The sequence below is a fragment of the Mus caroli genome, chromosome 6 (genome assembly GCF_900094665.2).
Source record: "Mus caroli chromosome 6, CAROLI_EIJ_v1.1, whole genome shotgun sequence".
NCBI classification, from domain to species: Eukaryota; Metazoa; Chordata; class Mammalia; order Rodentia; family Muridae; genus Mus; species Mus caroli.
In genome coordinates, this window is record NC_034575.1 from 123,825,189 (window position 1) to 123,839,582 (window position 14,394).

Genomic DNA, 14,394 nt, shown 5'->3' on the forward strand with positions numbered 1-14,394 from the left:
ATGTAGGGTCTGGTCCTTGTTCTGTTCTCCTACCCCCGTATACAGGGAAGAATTGTACACCCATATCGTTCCATCCCTGGGCACAGGATCTTGAGTGTGGCCTGGCCAGCCCTGTCACAAAGGCATAACCTCTCTCCTACCCTAGAGCAGTGTCTTTATAGCAATAGATAGCAGAGCCTTCCCTTTTCCAGTGATGGAGCTTTGCCTTCACCAGCAATAGATGGATTGTGTTGGGAGCATTCAGAGCCCAGATCTCAGTGGAACTTAACAGATTTCAACTGAAAGACTGCTAGCTTCCTTCATAGTGAGAAAACCTATCAAAGGGGAGCACCTGAGAGCCAGAGTCGGCCACCCCACATGTGAGCCAGGCCCTCCTGGACCCGCCAGGATCTGAAGAGTCACCAGTGGACAGCCACCATGCTAAAGCTTGGGCGTGGGCAGCCGGGCTCAGAATACAGAGCCAAGCCACAGCACAGAGAACAAATGGACAGCAGTTACATGAACCCACTGAATCTTGGAACCGGCTAGTCTGCTGCTTAGAAAATTGACACAAAGGCTATTATTCAGTGGATCTGCGTAGCCACTGAGAGGAATGGGGTCACTCTGGTGTGGAAAGATGGCTGAAGAATGAGTGAATGAGCCAGTGGGTCTGTGGACAGAGAAGATGGGGAGGGCAATGGCCAGATGGCTGGCTTACCATAAAAATACCTGGAAAGTGTTACAGAGATGGCTCAGTGGGCATCAGTACTTGCTCCCAAGCCTAAAAACCTAAGTTTCATCTGAGGATTCACATGGGAGGAGAAACTGACTCTTACAAAGTTGTCACAAAGTTGTCCTCTGAACCTCATACATGCACCCTCTGACCTGCATGGATACAATAAATAAATAAATAAATAAATAAATAAATAAATAAATAAATAAACATGAAAAGAAAAACCCTTTTCATCTGGAAAGAGCATAGCCAAAGGATTGACAGCCATTCTCTCTGAAGGACAGAGGTGGGAGAGATTGTCCGTTTCTAAAATTTATGTAATATCTGAATATTTGTTTTATGTCTGCAACAGTAGAAAGAGGAGGAGGAGGAAGCAGCCATTGCTGTCTTTGAAACTTCATTTTGATGTCTGCTCTAAGCTTGTGTCTCCTGAAGCATCTTTCTCATCCCCCATCCTCTGCTTCCCAGTCCCAGTCTTCCCAAACCCGAACCCCTCTGGGGAGCACTTGGAATAAGGACCCCACCCTCCTGGCCAGCCAGCTCCTCCTTCTCTATGCAAACAGCATTTGTCTCCACCAATCTCCAAGCTTTCCAGCCAGAGCCCCTTTCCTGCATCTACCCAAACCCCAGCCTTCCCTGCAGGCCAGGCCCCACCTCCCCCACAGATCTTCCTCCCTTTGTGGACTGCCCTGTATTATTCTCTGTACACTGAGGTACAGGCTGGTTTGTTGTTTATTTTTTCCCCAGACACAGGCTGACTGGCTATCCCATCCCTAGCTTCTCCAACACTAGAGAACAACAGGCCCAAGATGGGCAATCCCAATCCTGCTTGTCTCTGCCCCTCACGGCCTGGCACTTCCCCTCCCCCATTCCCAAACATCCTCAGCAGCAAACAAGTGAGACCCAGTGACAATCCACTGTCTACTTAGTGACTTGTGCCAGGGTTTATGTTGTAAGTGCTCTGCCTAATTAACCAACAGGCCCATATGCTGCATGCATGCATATGTTCATACATACATACATACATTCATACGTACATACATACACATACATACATACACACATACATACTGGTCACACAGGTCCACACACTGGCTGCAAACTTAATTGCCTTCCTGGGGGACCCAAGAGCTCCTAGTCACTCAGGTCCCTGCAATCTCCATGTCCAATTTTTAAACAAAGCTGTTTAGATCCTCCCAGGATTAAGACAAGTGGAAAATTGCAAGCCCAGACCTCAACCTCATTTTCTCTAAAACAAAACATGTCACTCTGTGTGCGCACACACCAGAAAACACACACTCCACTCAAACCCAGCCAGACACCCTGCCGCCCAGAGCACTCCTCCCATAGGTTGTGGCCCAGTGGAGGCTAGAAGCTTGCTGAGACAAGATCTGCTCATCTGTATCCTTGGCAGCTCTACCCCTAAGCTGGTTGAAGTGTTTGGGCCTTACCTCAGACACCACTCCATGGCAGCTTACCAGAGCAGAGGGAGTAGGCAGGGTTCCCAGTACTATGTCTACTAAAGAGAGGCACAGGTATGCGCTGATCTACTGAGAGGCCTCTCAGCTGAATCCCAGAGCACCACCAAGGTCTTATCTGTGAAGAATCCACGTGGGCACCATGAGCTGTGCACAAACGCACTAACACACATGTGCATGGTCAGACCCTGTTACAAGCAAACTCTGAGCTTGCCTCTGACCAAGGTCACTCCCATGCTCCAATGCTCTGGAGGCCTCTCCTTGATCTTGAACCTACAATGCTTCCGTCATTAAGAGGGAAATACACATGTGTGCTGCCAGCGACATGTGTATACGTACTCCATGATAGGAGACAGTGCACTCACAACACAGACCACTTACCCACCAGAGCTCCTGAAGGGTGTGTGTGTGTGTATGCGCATGTACATGGGCGTGTATGTGTGTGTGTGTGTGTGTGTGTGTGTGTGTGTGTGTGTGTGTGAGTTTCAGGTTTTCTTTTTAATCTAAGAAATGGCCATTTTCTTTCTATGGTTTTTGTTTCTGTTCTATTTTGTTTTGAAGCAAGGTCTCCTTGTGTACCTTGGCTGGCCTGGAACTTGCTATTTAGACTACAGTGCCCTTGAGCTCACAGAAGTCCATCTACCTCTTCATTAATTTAAGGCATTACAAGTGTCTGTCACCACACCCGGCTTGAGAATCGCCATTTTTTTTTTTCAAATCTGCACAAAGTTGCTCTAAGTTACCAAACCAAAACCAAACAAAATACTGCCCAGAGATCGTGGGCCCTTCAGAGATCCTGCAGGGACAGTTAGGTCTCCCCAACTAGTCAAGGTGGCCCAGAAACATCTAGGGGCTTCCTGTCCCTTCAAGGTCTCCTGGCTATTCTCTACCTGTGTCACAAACAAGAGCAAACGGTTCAGCAAATATTGGCTCTGTGAGCAGAGACAGTCACAAGGTTCATAAAGTCACTTCCAAATACCCCACTGCAAGAGGGGAAACAGGATGGAAGGGTGTGGCAAGGTCAAAGCGCACACAATGTTAACCAAGGGATGGGTCAGAAAAAGTAAAATGCTACATTTGGCCCTGGAGTACAAACTGAGCTCTCAGGATGTGAGGCTCATGTGGCCAAAAGACTCTCCTGCGCGTTCTTCCCGTTCTCACAGCCCAGCCCAGTTCCGCCTGGCTTTTTGGGTTGGCTTTTTAGAAGCCAAAGTTCGCAGAGGCTGGTGGTGTTCTCGCCTCGCTGGCTGTGGCTCCAAATGAAGCTGGAGCTGTAAGGCTGAAGCCAGCAGCCACAGGGCCTCTGTTGCAGCCACCCTGCAAATAAAGGCTGCTGATCAGAAGCTGGACTGTGACTGGGTAGAGAGCTTTCCTGGCACACGTGAAACCCTGAGTCTCATTCCCAGAGCAGAATTTTAAAAGAAAAAGGAAGAAATTAGCAATTCAGTGTAAGCAGAGGGGAGCCCAAATATAGAAGGGAAGGGAAGGGAAGGGAAGGGAAGGGAAGGGAAGGGAAGGGAAGGGAAGGGAAGGGACAGGCCAGAAGGGAGGCTGCGGAACAGGCCACCCCAAACAGGCAGCCATCTCTCCAAACAATCCCTGTCCTCCATCAGAAATCAGAGCTGAAGTTACTCATTAACTCTCGTCCCTCCCTCCTCCACCCCTCTTTAGGCCAGCAGCAAAGAGAGCCTTAGAGGAGAGGAATTAGGAAGGCCTGGGTCTGGAAGGGAACTTGAAAACCACCTGGGCAGGAACCAGGGGGACCTTAGTACCCAGTCCCCCAGCCTGAAGAGAGCAATGACTTTACAAAGGTCACCTGCAATGAAAGGCAGGAGCCAGAATCTGACCCCTCCACCAAGTCGGACATCATTCCAGACTCTCACAAGCATGACAAGAAATGGCAAAACCGAAGCCCCAGAGGCTGCAGCCCATCAGTGAGGACAAACTTCCTGTCTGCTAAGTCCTTCATGGAGTCTCTCACTCAGGGTGTCAACACAGATGTGCAGGAGGAAGCCCAAGTCACCTGGCTGGGAAAGGCATGATGTCAGGAGCTGTCTGTTTGCCCGAGGTGACGCAGGCCCCCTGGGATTATCCTGCAGCCTGTGAGGCCCAGCAGGAACACAGACAACAGGGTCTGGGATGGGGCTGTGCCCAGTAAAACCATCCTTTGTCCCTAAGTCCTTAAGAGCAGGTACCCACACGGATATAGGCCCAGGAAAGAAGGGAAAACACTTAAAAATGGGAGCACACACCTTTAATCCCAACATTCAGATAGCAGAGGCTGCTGGATCTCTGTTAGTTCAAGGCCAGCCTGGTCTACATAGGGAGTTTCAAGTCAGCGAGAGCTAGCCCACCCCACTCCCAAAACACATGAGATCTCCTGGTTTTTGATTTGGTCAGTCCTTCCCGTGAGTCGTACAGGCTAGTCCCAGGGATGGATAAGAAATTGCCTAGGTCAGCAGAAGGCAAGGCAGGGAGAGTACCTGGGCTGTTCCCTATTCCATACCCCACGAGAAGCAGAACCTCACCCTTAACCACTGTTCCTGTAAAACACTACCTCTTAGGACTGTTATGAATATTAACCTATGTTAACCTCATATTTTAAAATGAGATTTAAGCCACTGTTAAACAGAGCCACATTAAATTCATGGTGGATACACGTAAAAACCCAAAACCTGGGGTTAAATGCTGACAAATTACAAACGCAGACAATCTAACTGTCAATGTGCAAAACCTGCCAGGACAAGATGCTCTTGGGCCACTCAACAGTCGTTGCCAGGACTCGCAGGCAGGGGCTCTTTTGGCAGAAATAAGCCACCAGACATGTACCATCAAAGCCCTTACTCCTTCCTCCACCAACCACACTTCAGGGTTCACAGAAGGTAAGAGATTTACAAGTCACCTCGCAGGGAGAAGCCACGGGATAAAACGTGCATAAATTAAAACTGTTCATGGCCCAGGTCTGCAAGCAGCTCCCACAGGGAACCTGAATCAGCAGCATCCATCCAGTCCTGCTAGCAGCTTCTGGACAGCAAGCTCGGCAGGGCCCTGAATGTAAGTGAGCCATGGGAACAGACACTCCACCAGCAGGATCCAGGAGCCTGGAGGAGCAGCAGTGGGCACTCCCGGTGCTGGAACGGCAGCACCAGGGTCTACGAGGTTCCCATAGCTTCTTTCTAGCCTGCCTGCCTGCCTGCCTGCCTGCCTGCCTGCCTGCCTGCCTGCCTGCCTGCCTGTGGGAAGCCCTTCCAACAGGCTTCCCAGCCTATTGGGGAATTCAGGAAGCTAGGAACTACTGGTTCCTCCTGCTTCCTCCAAACCACCCTCTCCTGACCGCAAAATCGAATTTAAAGAGAAGAGCACAGTCAGTCAGTCTCCCAATCTAGCCCCAGACCACAGTTAGAGAACACCTTGACTTTGCACCTGCAATCCCAGTATGCGTGAGGCTGAGGCAGAAAGACTGTGAACTCAAGGCCTTAGTTGCATAGCAAGTTCTAGGCCAGTCCCAGGAAAGCAGTGAAACTCTGGCCTTGGCGGAGGTATGGGGGTGAGGTGTGTAGGGCGATGGCTCACAGGTAAAAAGTGCTTGCCAGGAAAGCCTTGACAACCTGATTTCAGCCCCCAGAACTCAAGCAAAGAGTGAAGGCAGGACTTCCTGTCATCCCAGCTAGAAGGCTGTCTCTGCTGTGCAGCAGCAAACACAGAGACACTGCCTCAAAACAAGGAGGAAGGAAAGAAGTGACTTCCAAAGAGGTGCCCTCCAACCTCCAGACCTGTGCTGTGGCACACGCGCACGCACGCATACACACACACACGCACACACACAAAAACCAATAAATGTTCAAAGCTGACCTCAGACAGGCTGATGAGGAAAGGAGGTCTTAGCACGAGATGGGCCAGACTGACACAGACCTGGTTTCCCTGGATTTCTTGCAAGCAGCTTGGCTCTGGGATGCTCCTGCACGAAAATGCAAACTTAAATCATTGCTTCGCTGTGGAGCCACACCAGGGTCAATTCTGGGCAGCAATGGCCACTCTGGAGGGCAGCCGTCTCCTACCCACTCATTCAACAACTGGCAAAGGCCAGAAATGGCAAATGGGTTCCAGCTGTGGTGCCAACTCTACTTAGCTGGTGGTGGGTGCCTAAAGGATTATGAGCACAACCCAAGCCCTAGCTCAGCAGGAAAGGCAGATGTAATTGATTAGTAATGTCTGCTCTAGGCAGTTTTATAGGTAACAATATCCATGCCATATATTTACATCCTCAGGGTAGACTGGTAGACTAAAGACTAAATCCAGTGATTTAGTATTTACAATTTTCACCAACATGTAAGAGTCTGTAACTTTCCTGAGGTGTACATTTTTGGTTTCCTTCTACCATAGGGCTGGTAGGAAGGAACTGTACTGTTCCCATGTCTTCCATACCCACAGCAACTCTAGTGGAGCAGTTTCAACTTGCTAAAAAAGAGTCAAGGAGAGAAAGAGAAACTGCAGCAGACATTACCGACAGTCAACTTGGGACATGAGGACAGACACAGGAAACATCTGACTCCCCACGGAAACATGACCCCCGGAGAAGACTGGGCCGGTGTACAGATATTGCTGTGGGTGCAAAGTTGGGATTCCAGAAGACACAAGGATCACTTCTTATGAATGTCAAGGAGCGACTCTGAGCCTGGTGTTTGCCTCTAAGCAGTGAATACAACAGGGATATCAGAGGCTATTGGAAGCCACATCCTAAAGATACTCAGAAACTAGTCAGAAAAATGAAACCCTTTGGAAACAGTGTAGCAATCAGACCTCACTCAGATCCAGTGCCAATTCTCAGGCATGCTTCTTTCATGATCAACTCTTTTTAAGGCTTATGCATATATTTACATATGTTTGTCTTTATGGGAAGATGTGTGTGTGTGTGTGTGTGTGTATGTGTGTGTGGTGTGGTGTGTGTAGTGTGTGTGTGTATGTGTGTGTGTGTGGTGTGGTGTGTGTGGTGTGTGGTGTGTGTAGTGTGTGGTGTGGTGTGTGTTGTGGTGCGTGTTGTGTGTGTATGTTGTGTGGTGTGTGTGTATGTGTGGTGTGTGTGTGTGTGTGTGTGGTGTATGTATGTGTGTGTGGTGTGTGTATGGTGTGGTGTGTGTTGTGTGTGTATGTGTATGTGTGGGGTGTGTGTGTGTGTGTGGTGTATGTATGTGTGTATGTGTGTGTGGTATGTATATGTGGTGTGTGTGTGGTGTGTGTGTGTGTGTGTGTGTTTGTGTGTATGTGTGTGTATGCACAGAGGCCAGAAGAGGATGCTGGATCCTCTGGTGCTGTCAGCCACCTGATGTGGGTACTGGAGCTAGAAACCAGAGAGAGACCCTCTGGAGGAGTAGCAAGCACTCAACAGTTAACGCCATCTCTCCAAGCTCCTGCCAAGCAATGTTAGGCAAGACAGAAAGACAGAGAATATCACAGGGACATGAGAAGGGAGAGCAGCCCCTCACCAAGATTCTGATCCAAACCTCTCATAGCAGAGAAGCAAGTTCTGGAGCTGGTGACAACTGCTTGAGGCCTTTCCCCATCCCCAGATGTGTCTGCAAGTTTCTAGGAACCTGACCAGAAAGCTTATTTGCAGGGAAAGGACATGTACTAATTAAACTCCTTGTGCAACTTTGCTGGCTCTTGATTTTACCCGATCTTATTCTAATTCCATCCGAGGCTTCCCCAGAGCCACCCTATAACCTCACATCAGAACAGACAGAAGGGCTAGGGAGACAGATGAGCCCTGAGTTCAATCCCCAGGAACCCATATGACACAAGTAGCGAGTGGACTCCCCTAGCTGTCCTCTGACTTCACACTCAGAGACATATACATGCCCACATCCATAAACATAAACAAAATAAATGTTTTACTTTAATTCTTTCTAATTTAAATGGGGATGGGGGGGTCTAAGCAAGCTTTTAAAATATAAATTGACATCCATCAAAATTGCACATATGGCTAATGCTAAGACAACTAACCATGATACTATCTGAAAAGCCCATTCCCACAATCTCCTCTGATGAGCACGGACTCAGTGGCTTTCTCTCTAAGCACCTCTCTCCCTGCTCACCCCTGTGCTTTTAGTCTATATTAAAATACCTTCCATAAAATCTCCAATTCTGCTTCATACTGCTCAGTCCTGAAATTCTTCTCTGTGCTGAAGTCACAACCCCTGGTTTGGCCTGAGTCAAGGTTCCTAAAGGATCAGGGAAACTCCTTGAGCTGATGGGGACTACAGCCTGGAACTGGCTGGCTGGCTCCTCACCAGTGACAAATTCACAGTCCATTTTGGTTTGGTTTGGTTTTGGTGTTTTTTTGTTTTTTGTTTGTTTGTTTGTTTGTTATTTGGTTGGTTGGTTGGTTGGTTGGGGTTTGTTTGTTTTGTAATGATAAGGATGGAACCTAGGGCCTCACACATGCTAGAGATGTGTTCTACCACCCTGCCACACCCCAGCCCCCTCAGGTGGTCTTGCTCCTAAAGTCTCTCTAGGTCTTTACCACTCCTGGCAGGTCCCAGCCACTCACCATGGTTTCCATCCATCAATCACTTCCCTGAGCCGAGACCTGCTCTGTGACCCTCATGCCAAAACCACAAGTATCCCAGGACCTCCCAAGGCTCGCCACCCATGCCTGCACGTAGCAGGCACTCCATTTCTCATGGATGGGTAGATGGATGGAATTCATCCCTGGCTGGACAACTGAAGCCAGCTACAGTGTACCTCATCCACCTGCCTGGTGCTTCATTGGCCCTTCAGAGCTGACTCTCATCTGTCCTCAGGCTGCTCCTCCCTCCTCCTATGAAACCAGGCCCCTTTGAAGTTGGTGTCTCTCCTCCTGCTGCCTGAAGTATACCTCCTCAATCAGGGTGACTACTGAAACTTAGATTTCTCACAACATTCTGCTTTCAGAAGGACTCACTAACTATGCCTCAGCTCTGGGTCCAAGCCATTCCCCTATCTCAGCCTCCCAAATACCTGGAACTATGGCAGACAGCCCCCTATCTCACTTTATACTTTAAACTGTGATTTTTGTGAACCCCATCCTAACTTCTTGACTGAATCATATGTCCAAGGAAAACAAGAACCCTTTTTTGGTGTGTTTTTGTTCTTTTTGACAGGGTCTCATTCAACCCAGCTGGCTTCAAATTCAGGAGGTAGCTAAGGATGGCCTTAACCTTCCGATCCTCCTGCCTCAGCCTCAGAGTCCTGGGATTATATGCATCATGCCTAGCAACTTCGATCATTTTTATTTATTTATATATCATCAGAAGATAGCACAAAAATTTAATAAGGATACAAGGCATGTTGGTAAATGCATGTAATCCCAGGACTCTGGAAGCAGGGGTAAAAAGATCAAAAGTTCAAGGTCATCCTGGACTATATAGCAAGACCTTGTCTCAAAGAAAATAAAAAAGACAAGAAGAAGAAGAAGAAGAAGAAGAAGAAGAACAAGAACAAGAAGAACAAGAAGAAGAAGAACAAAAACAAGAAGAAGAACAAGAAGAACAAGAAGAAGAGGAGAAGGAGGAGGAAGAAGAAGAGAAGGAGGGGGGAGGAAGAAGGTGGTGGTGATGATGATGATAGTGGGGAGGGGATGAAATTCACCAGGGAATTACCAGCAAAAGACAGGTAAAGACACGAAATGTCACGGGAGTTCCAAAGCAAAGGTTCACTGAAGGTGACTCAGAAGGGCCCTGAAAAGAGCTCCAACTGAATAGTCTTAGAGAGCAGAAAGATAGAAATCAGAAGGACACTCTGGAAGGTGGAACAGAATAAACTCTGGGGCTAAAAAGAAGTGACCAAAGCATGTTTGGAGGACCAGTCTGGCAGGACCTGTGGGTTCCTGGAAGGCCTAGAGTAGAAGAGAAAAGAAGGTGAGTGTACCTGGGTAACATCCACTCCTTAGTCAGCACAGATGATCACTGCAGCACTCCTGGGCCTCAGTGGGAGAAGAGAAGCCTTGTCCTCATGTTCCCAGCATGTGAGTCTAGCCACCCGGCTAGGTTATAAATAACAGCCTCCACTCACTGCACACCTGCTGTGTATGAGGCCCTGAGCTACAAGCTTCTCCCCACAGTCAGGGCTCCTTCCCACAGCCCTGGAAACATTGTATTGTTGTCCACCTTGTGTAAGCAGAAAGCCTAGGCCAGCAAGGGTGAAAGCTGTCGCCCAAGGCCTGACCTCAATCCCTCCTTCCTAGGACCAGGTGCACTGAGGTCACAGAGCCAGGGAGGAGGGAGAACACCCCATAAGCCAGCCCACGCCACCGCCACCATGCTGTGTACCAGCAAAGCAGGCTGCTTCTCCCAAATGCCTATGGAGAAGCTCAGAGTAAGCTTAAGGTAGATACATACATACATACATACATACATACATACATACATACAGCAAGAGATGAAGACACTACACTCATACAGAGAGCAGAAAGGCCGAAGGAAGGTACCCTTATACCTTGTACTTAGAAGGCAGAGGCAGACAGAGCTCTGTGAGTTCAAGTCCAGCCTGGTTAGCATATAAGTTCAGGTCAGCCAGGGATGTATATATACACACACACACACACACACACACACACATATATATATATATATATATATATATATATACATACATATATAGTGAGAGACCCTATCTCATATATATATTCTTATGTATACGTTATATATAGATAATATGTATATAATATATGATAAAATAAAAGTTGAAGAAAACACCCAGTATAGACCTCTAGACTCTACCTACACATGCAAACACATACTTATAATACACACATGACCTAAAATTTTAAAATATATATAGAGAGAGGGAGAGGCAGAGAGAAGGGGGAAGAGGAGAGGGAGAAGGCTCAAAAAAAAACATACAAAAATGTCATAATGGAACCTGTTACTTTGTATGCTAACTTAAAAGAATAAAAAAATGCAACGTATAAATTGACTGGGTGCTGAGCTCATGCTACACTGTTAGTTTAGGTGCTACTGGAAGAGGCCCTGGAGACTTTCAACCTGGTCCTCCAAAATGGGGAGCAGGGATGGACAGGAACTTGCCCAAGGCTTCACACGTGGTGGAAGGGAGGGAGCAGATAGGCTCAGTAAAGATGGAGACAGACAGATGCACTACGAAGCTTCCAGATCCAGCCCTACTTCTCTCTCAGTAAGCTCTGTAACATTAAAGATAATTTATTCTAGTGCCATCTCCCTAACCAATAAGGCAAGTAAAAGTAAGACCCCAAGGGCATGTATAGATCATTAACAGTAAATCCAGCGTATGTGTGGCAAATGCATTTGGCTTACCATAAATTACCACATGAACACTAGTTATTAGTATTAATATTACATCTCTGTTCGCAGAGTTCAAGAGCCCTCCCAAGCAGACCAAAGAGAAGAAAAGACAACAGCAGTCCATTCTGAAGCACTCCTGTTGTTCCTGGCCTTGTGCACAATAGGTCTTCAACTAAAAGAACTGAGTAACACTTGGAGTTGTACATACCCCAATGTCCTTCCCTCTCTCACCCCACCCACCACCAACTCTAGACTCAGCCACATCAAGCACCAGAACCAGGCTGATATAGGAAGTGTTGTGATTGTCTGACTCCTGCCTGCTGCATTCCTCAGCTAAATATAAATGATTTGCCAAGTCCATTGTTTGAGATGCTTCACAATTCCTCTCCTATTGCTCGCACCTGGAAAACACACACACACACACACACACACACACACACACACACCCTTCCCGGAGGCTGTTCTGAATAGAGAAGGAACAGACAGGTCTGTAGGAATCAAAGCAAGAGTTCTTTGTGCTTTCCACTAGTCCAGGAATGCTGCCTGGAGGAGGAAATGCCTGAGTTCACCCCAGGGGAGGGAGCAGATGCAGGTCAAAAAGGCAACTTTAGTTCTCGGAGCCAAGAAAGGTAAAAGGCTGCATTCTTGCCCAAGGTGTGAAGAGGCAAGATCATTCCAGCTTTGCAGAGAGCTTACTACACCAACTGCCAACTTCTCCAGTCATCTGGAGAAAGATGCTAAAGAGATCAGTATCCTTCATAATAGACAGAAGCGACCCAAAACTCTGGTCCATGATGCACAGCTACAATTGCCGCTGTCACAAGCTGTTGCTTGTTTATAGACTTTTTTTTCAACCACATGAAAGTTTTTTTAAAGGCCCAAACTTGAGCGCACAGATGGGCTACATCTCAGGGGTGTGCCAAAGCCCTGTCACTCTAAGAGCCTCTCGGCCAGCAGTAGCCTGAGGAATAGCTGGGGGTTCCAGTGGGTCTGTAGACAGGCCCAGACCATGTCTGCGGCCCTGGGTGAACCATCTTCAGCCGGTCTACGAGATCCCTGACGGCTCCGGGGGGATCTCCCTTCCTGTGGCATCTAGTGTCTCCCATCCCTGGGCTGGGGAATAAGGCGGCTGAGGTCCACAGTCCTGCAGCCCCACATTCCTGAGACCTCACTGACCCTCACCAAGAGCCCGGGGGCGCGGTGACAAGCCCCTCACGTCCCGGCCCCTTCCCGCCCCTCCTCTGTCACCCCTCCCTCGACCCGCCCTCCCACCTCCCCCCACCCCCGGGAGTTCCGCCTCCCCGGGCGCCCCCAGACTCCCACCCTGCTAGGAATCCGATCGAGGCCGGGCCCCGCCTGCGCCGCGCTGAACCCCAGCAACTTCGCGCGCCCCGGAGCCCCGAGTCGCCTGCCCGCCCGGGCCGCACTCACCGCGCTTGGACTCGGTGTGGCGCCCCGGCTCCGCTCCCTCCCGCACCGCGGCGGCCAGCGGAAACGGGGGGCGGGGCCGGCAGGCGGAGGGGGTGGGGCCTCACCGGGCGGCGGGGCGGGGGTCTGACTGCACGGGGGCGGGACCAGTAAGGGGCGGGGNGGGAGGGGCGGACAGAATGGGGACCAGGCGTGCGAGCTGTGGGAGGACCCGGCTGCCAGAGGCAAAGCAAAGACGATTAAAAGAGGCGAAGGCCTCAGGGGAGCCCCCTCCACTCTGGCCCTGTGTCCCCCGTAAGCACTGGAGGAAGTATGGTGCCGCTTTCCTCTCCGGGTTCTAGGAACCTCCCTCTGCACCCCGATTCCCTGCTCTCCTGTTCTCCCAAGGTGGCACTACTGCGCCAGTCGCCTGCGACTATCTGACGGCGCCGCGCCCTCCTGGGGCTGGACGGAGGGAGGGCAGGGCCTGAAAGGTGGAACTCATGGGCTGGGCACTCACACAAGCTACCCCAAGGCTGCGGAACCAGGGTGGTAAGCATGCTGTGATTGTGTCCACTGAAGGGAAAACACAAATAAACCTTACAGTGAAGCCAGAAGCTTTTGGAGAAAGAACTCCAAAACCCATGGGTACCAGGCTTCTGAAGAATTCCACTATGTTTCAGAAACAGTGAAGGATAACTGTATATTGAGCTAGATACACATACAGGAAGTTCATCCAAGTTCTGGGGGCACATTCCATCCACTCCTCTTGCCCTGGCATGGCTTTTAATAATTCTGCTTTTGCTCTCAGGATACCCTAATTTGCACAATAAATTATATGCCACTTTAACTATGACCACAGGCGATACTCGGAACAGCTCCTTCCAGCCCCGAATGCCAATGATATTTCTGGCTTTTCTGGGTCTCCCAGAGTTTCGTAAGATAGAAAGTTGGTTTATCCCCTTAAAATTACCATACCAAATCAAAAATGATAATAAGCAAAAGTACATTTCCAGCCAGCCGCCCCAAGTTAAGGGACAGTGGCTGATGGCTAGTGCCACCTCATGGGAAGAATTGGTCCTGCAAGGACACTGAGTTTCCTGTAGACTGTGACAGCTAACATCTACCAGGAACTCCTGTGCCATCACTGTCTCCACAGCAACCTCTACTATCCCATCATTCTATAGAAAGGGAGATTGAGCCTCAGAAAGCCAGGGAATTCCTCTCAGGCCATTCAAACAACAACAAAGACTAAGCTAGGAGGCCGGGGAGGTGACTTAATTGATTATATGTTTTACTAAGTATGAGGACCTGAGCGTAATACATCCGTTGGTAATCCCCCAGTAAGGAGCTCTGACAGGAGGATAGTGGGGACTCACTAGACAGTGGGGCAAACTCCAGACCCTAACTCAACAAAAAAAAAAATGGAAAAGAATAGAAAAAGACACCACACTGACATCTGGGGGAGGGGGGAGAGGGAGAGGGAGAGGGAGAGGGAGAG

The 14,394-nt window shown here is 49.1% G+C and overlaps 1 protein-coding gene across 1 annotated transcript in view; it reads right to left on the minus strand.

The window, feature by feature from the left end:
* Positions 1-12,991, minus strand: part of Tspan9 (tetraspanin 9) — a 180,347-nt gene extending 167,356 nt beyond the window's left edge. Inside the window, exon 1 of the mRNA XM_021165588.2 lies at positions 12,918-12,991. The gene's annotated coding sequence lies outside the window, so the exon portion shown is untranslated. The remainder of the gene's footprint in view (positions 1-12,917) is intronic.
* Between the last annotated feature and the right edge of the window lie 1,403 nt (positions 12,992-14,394).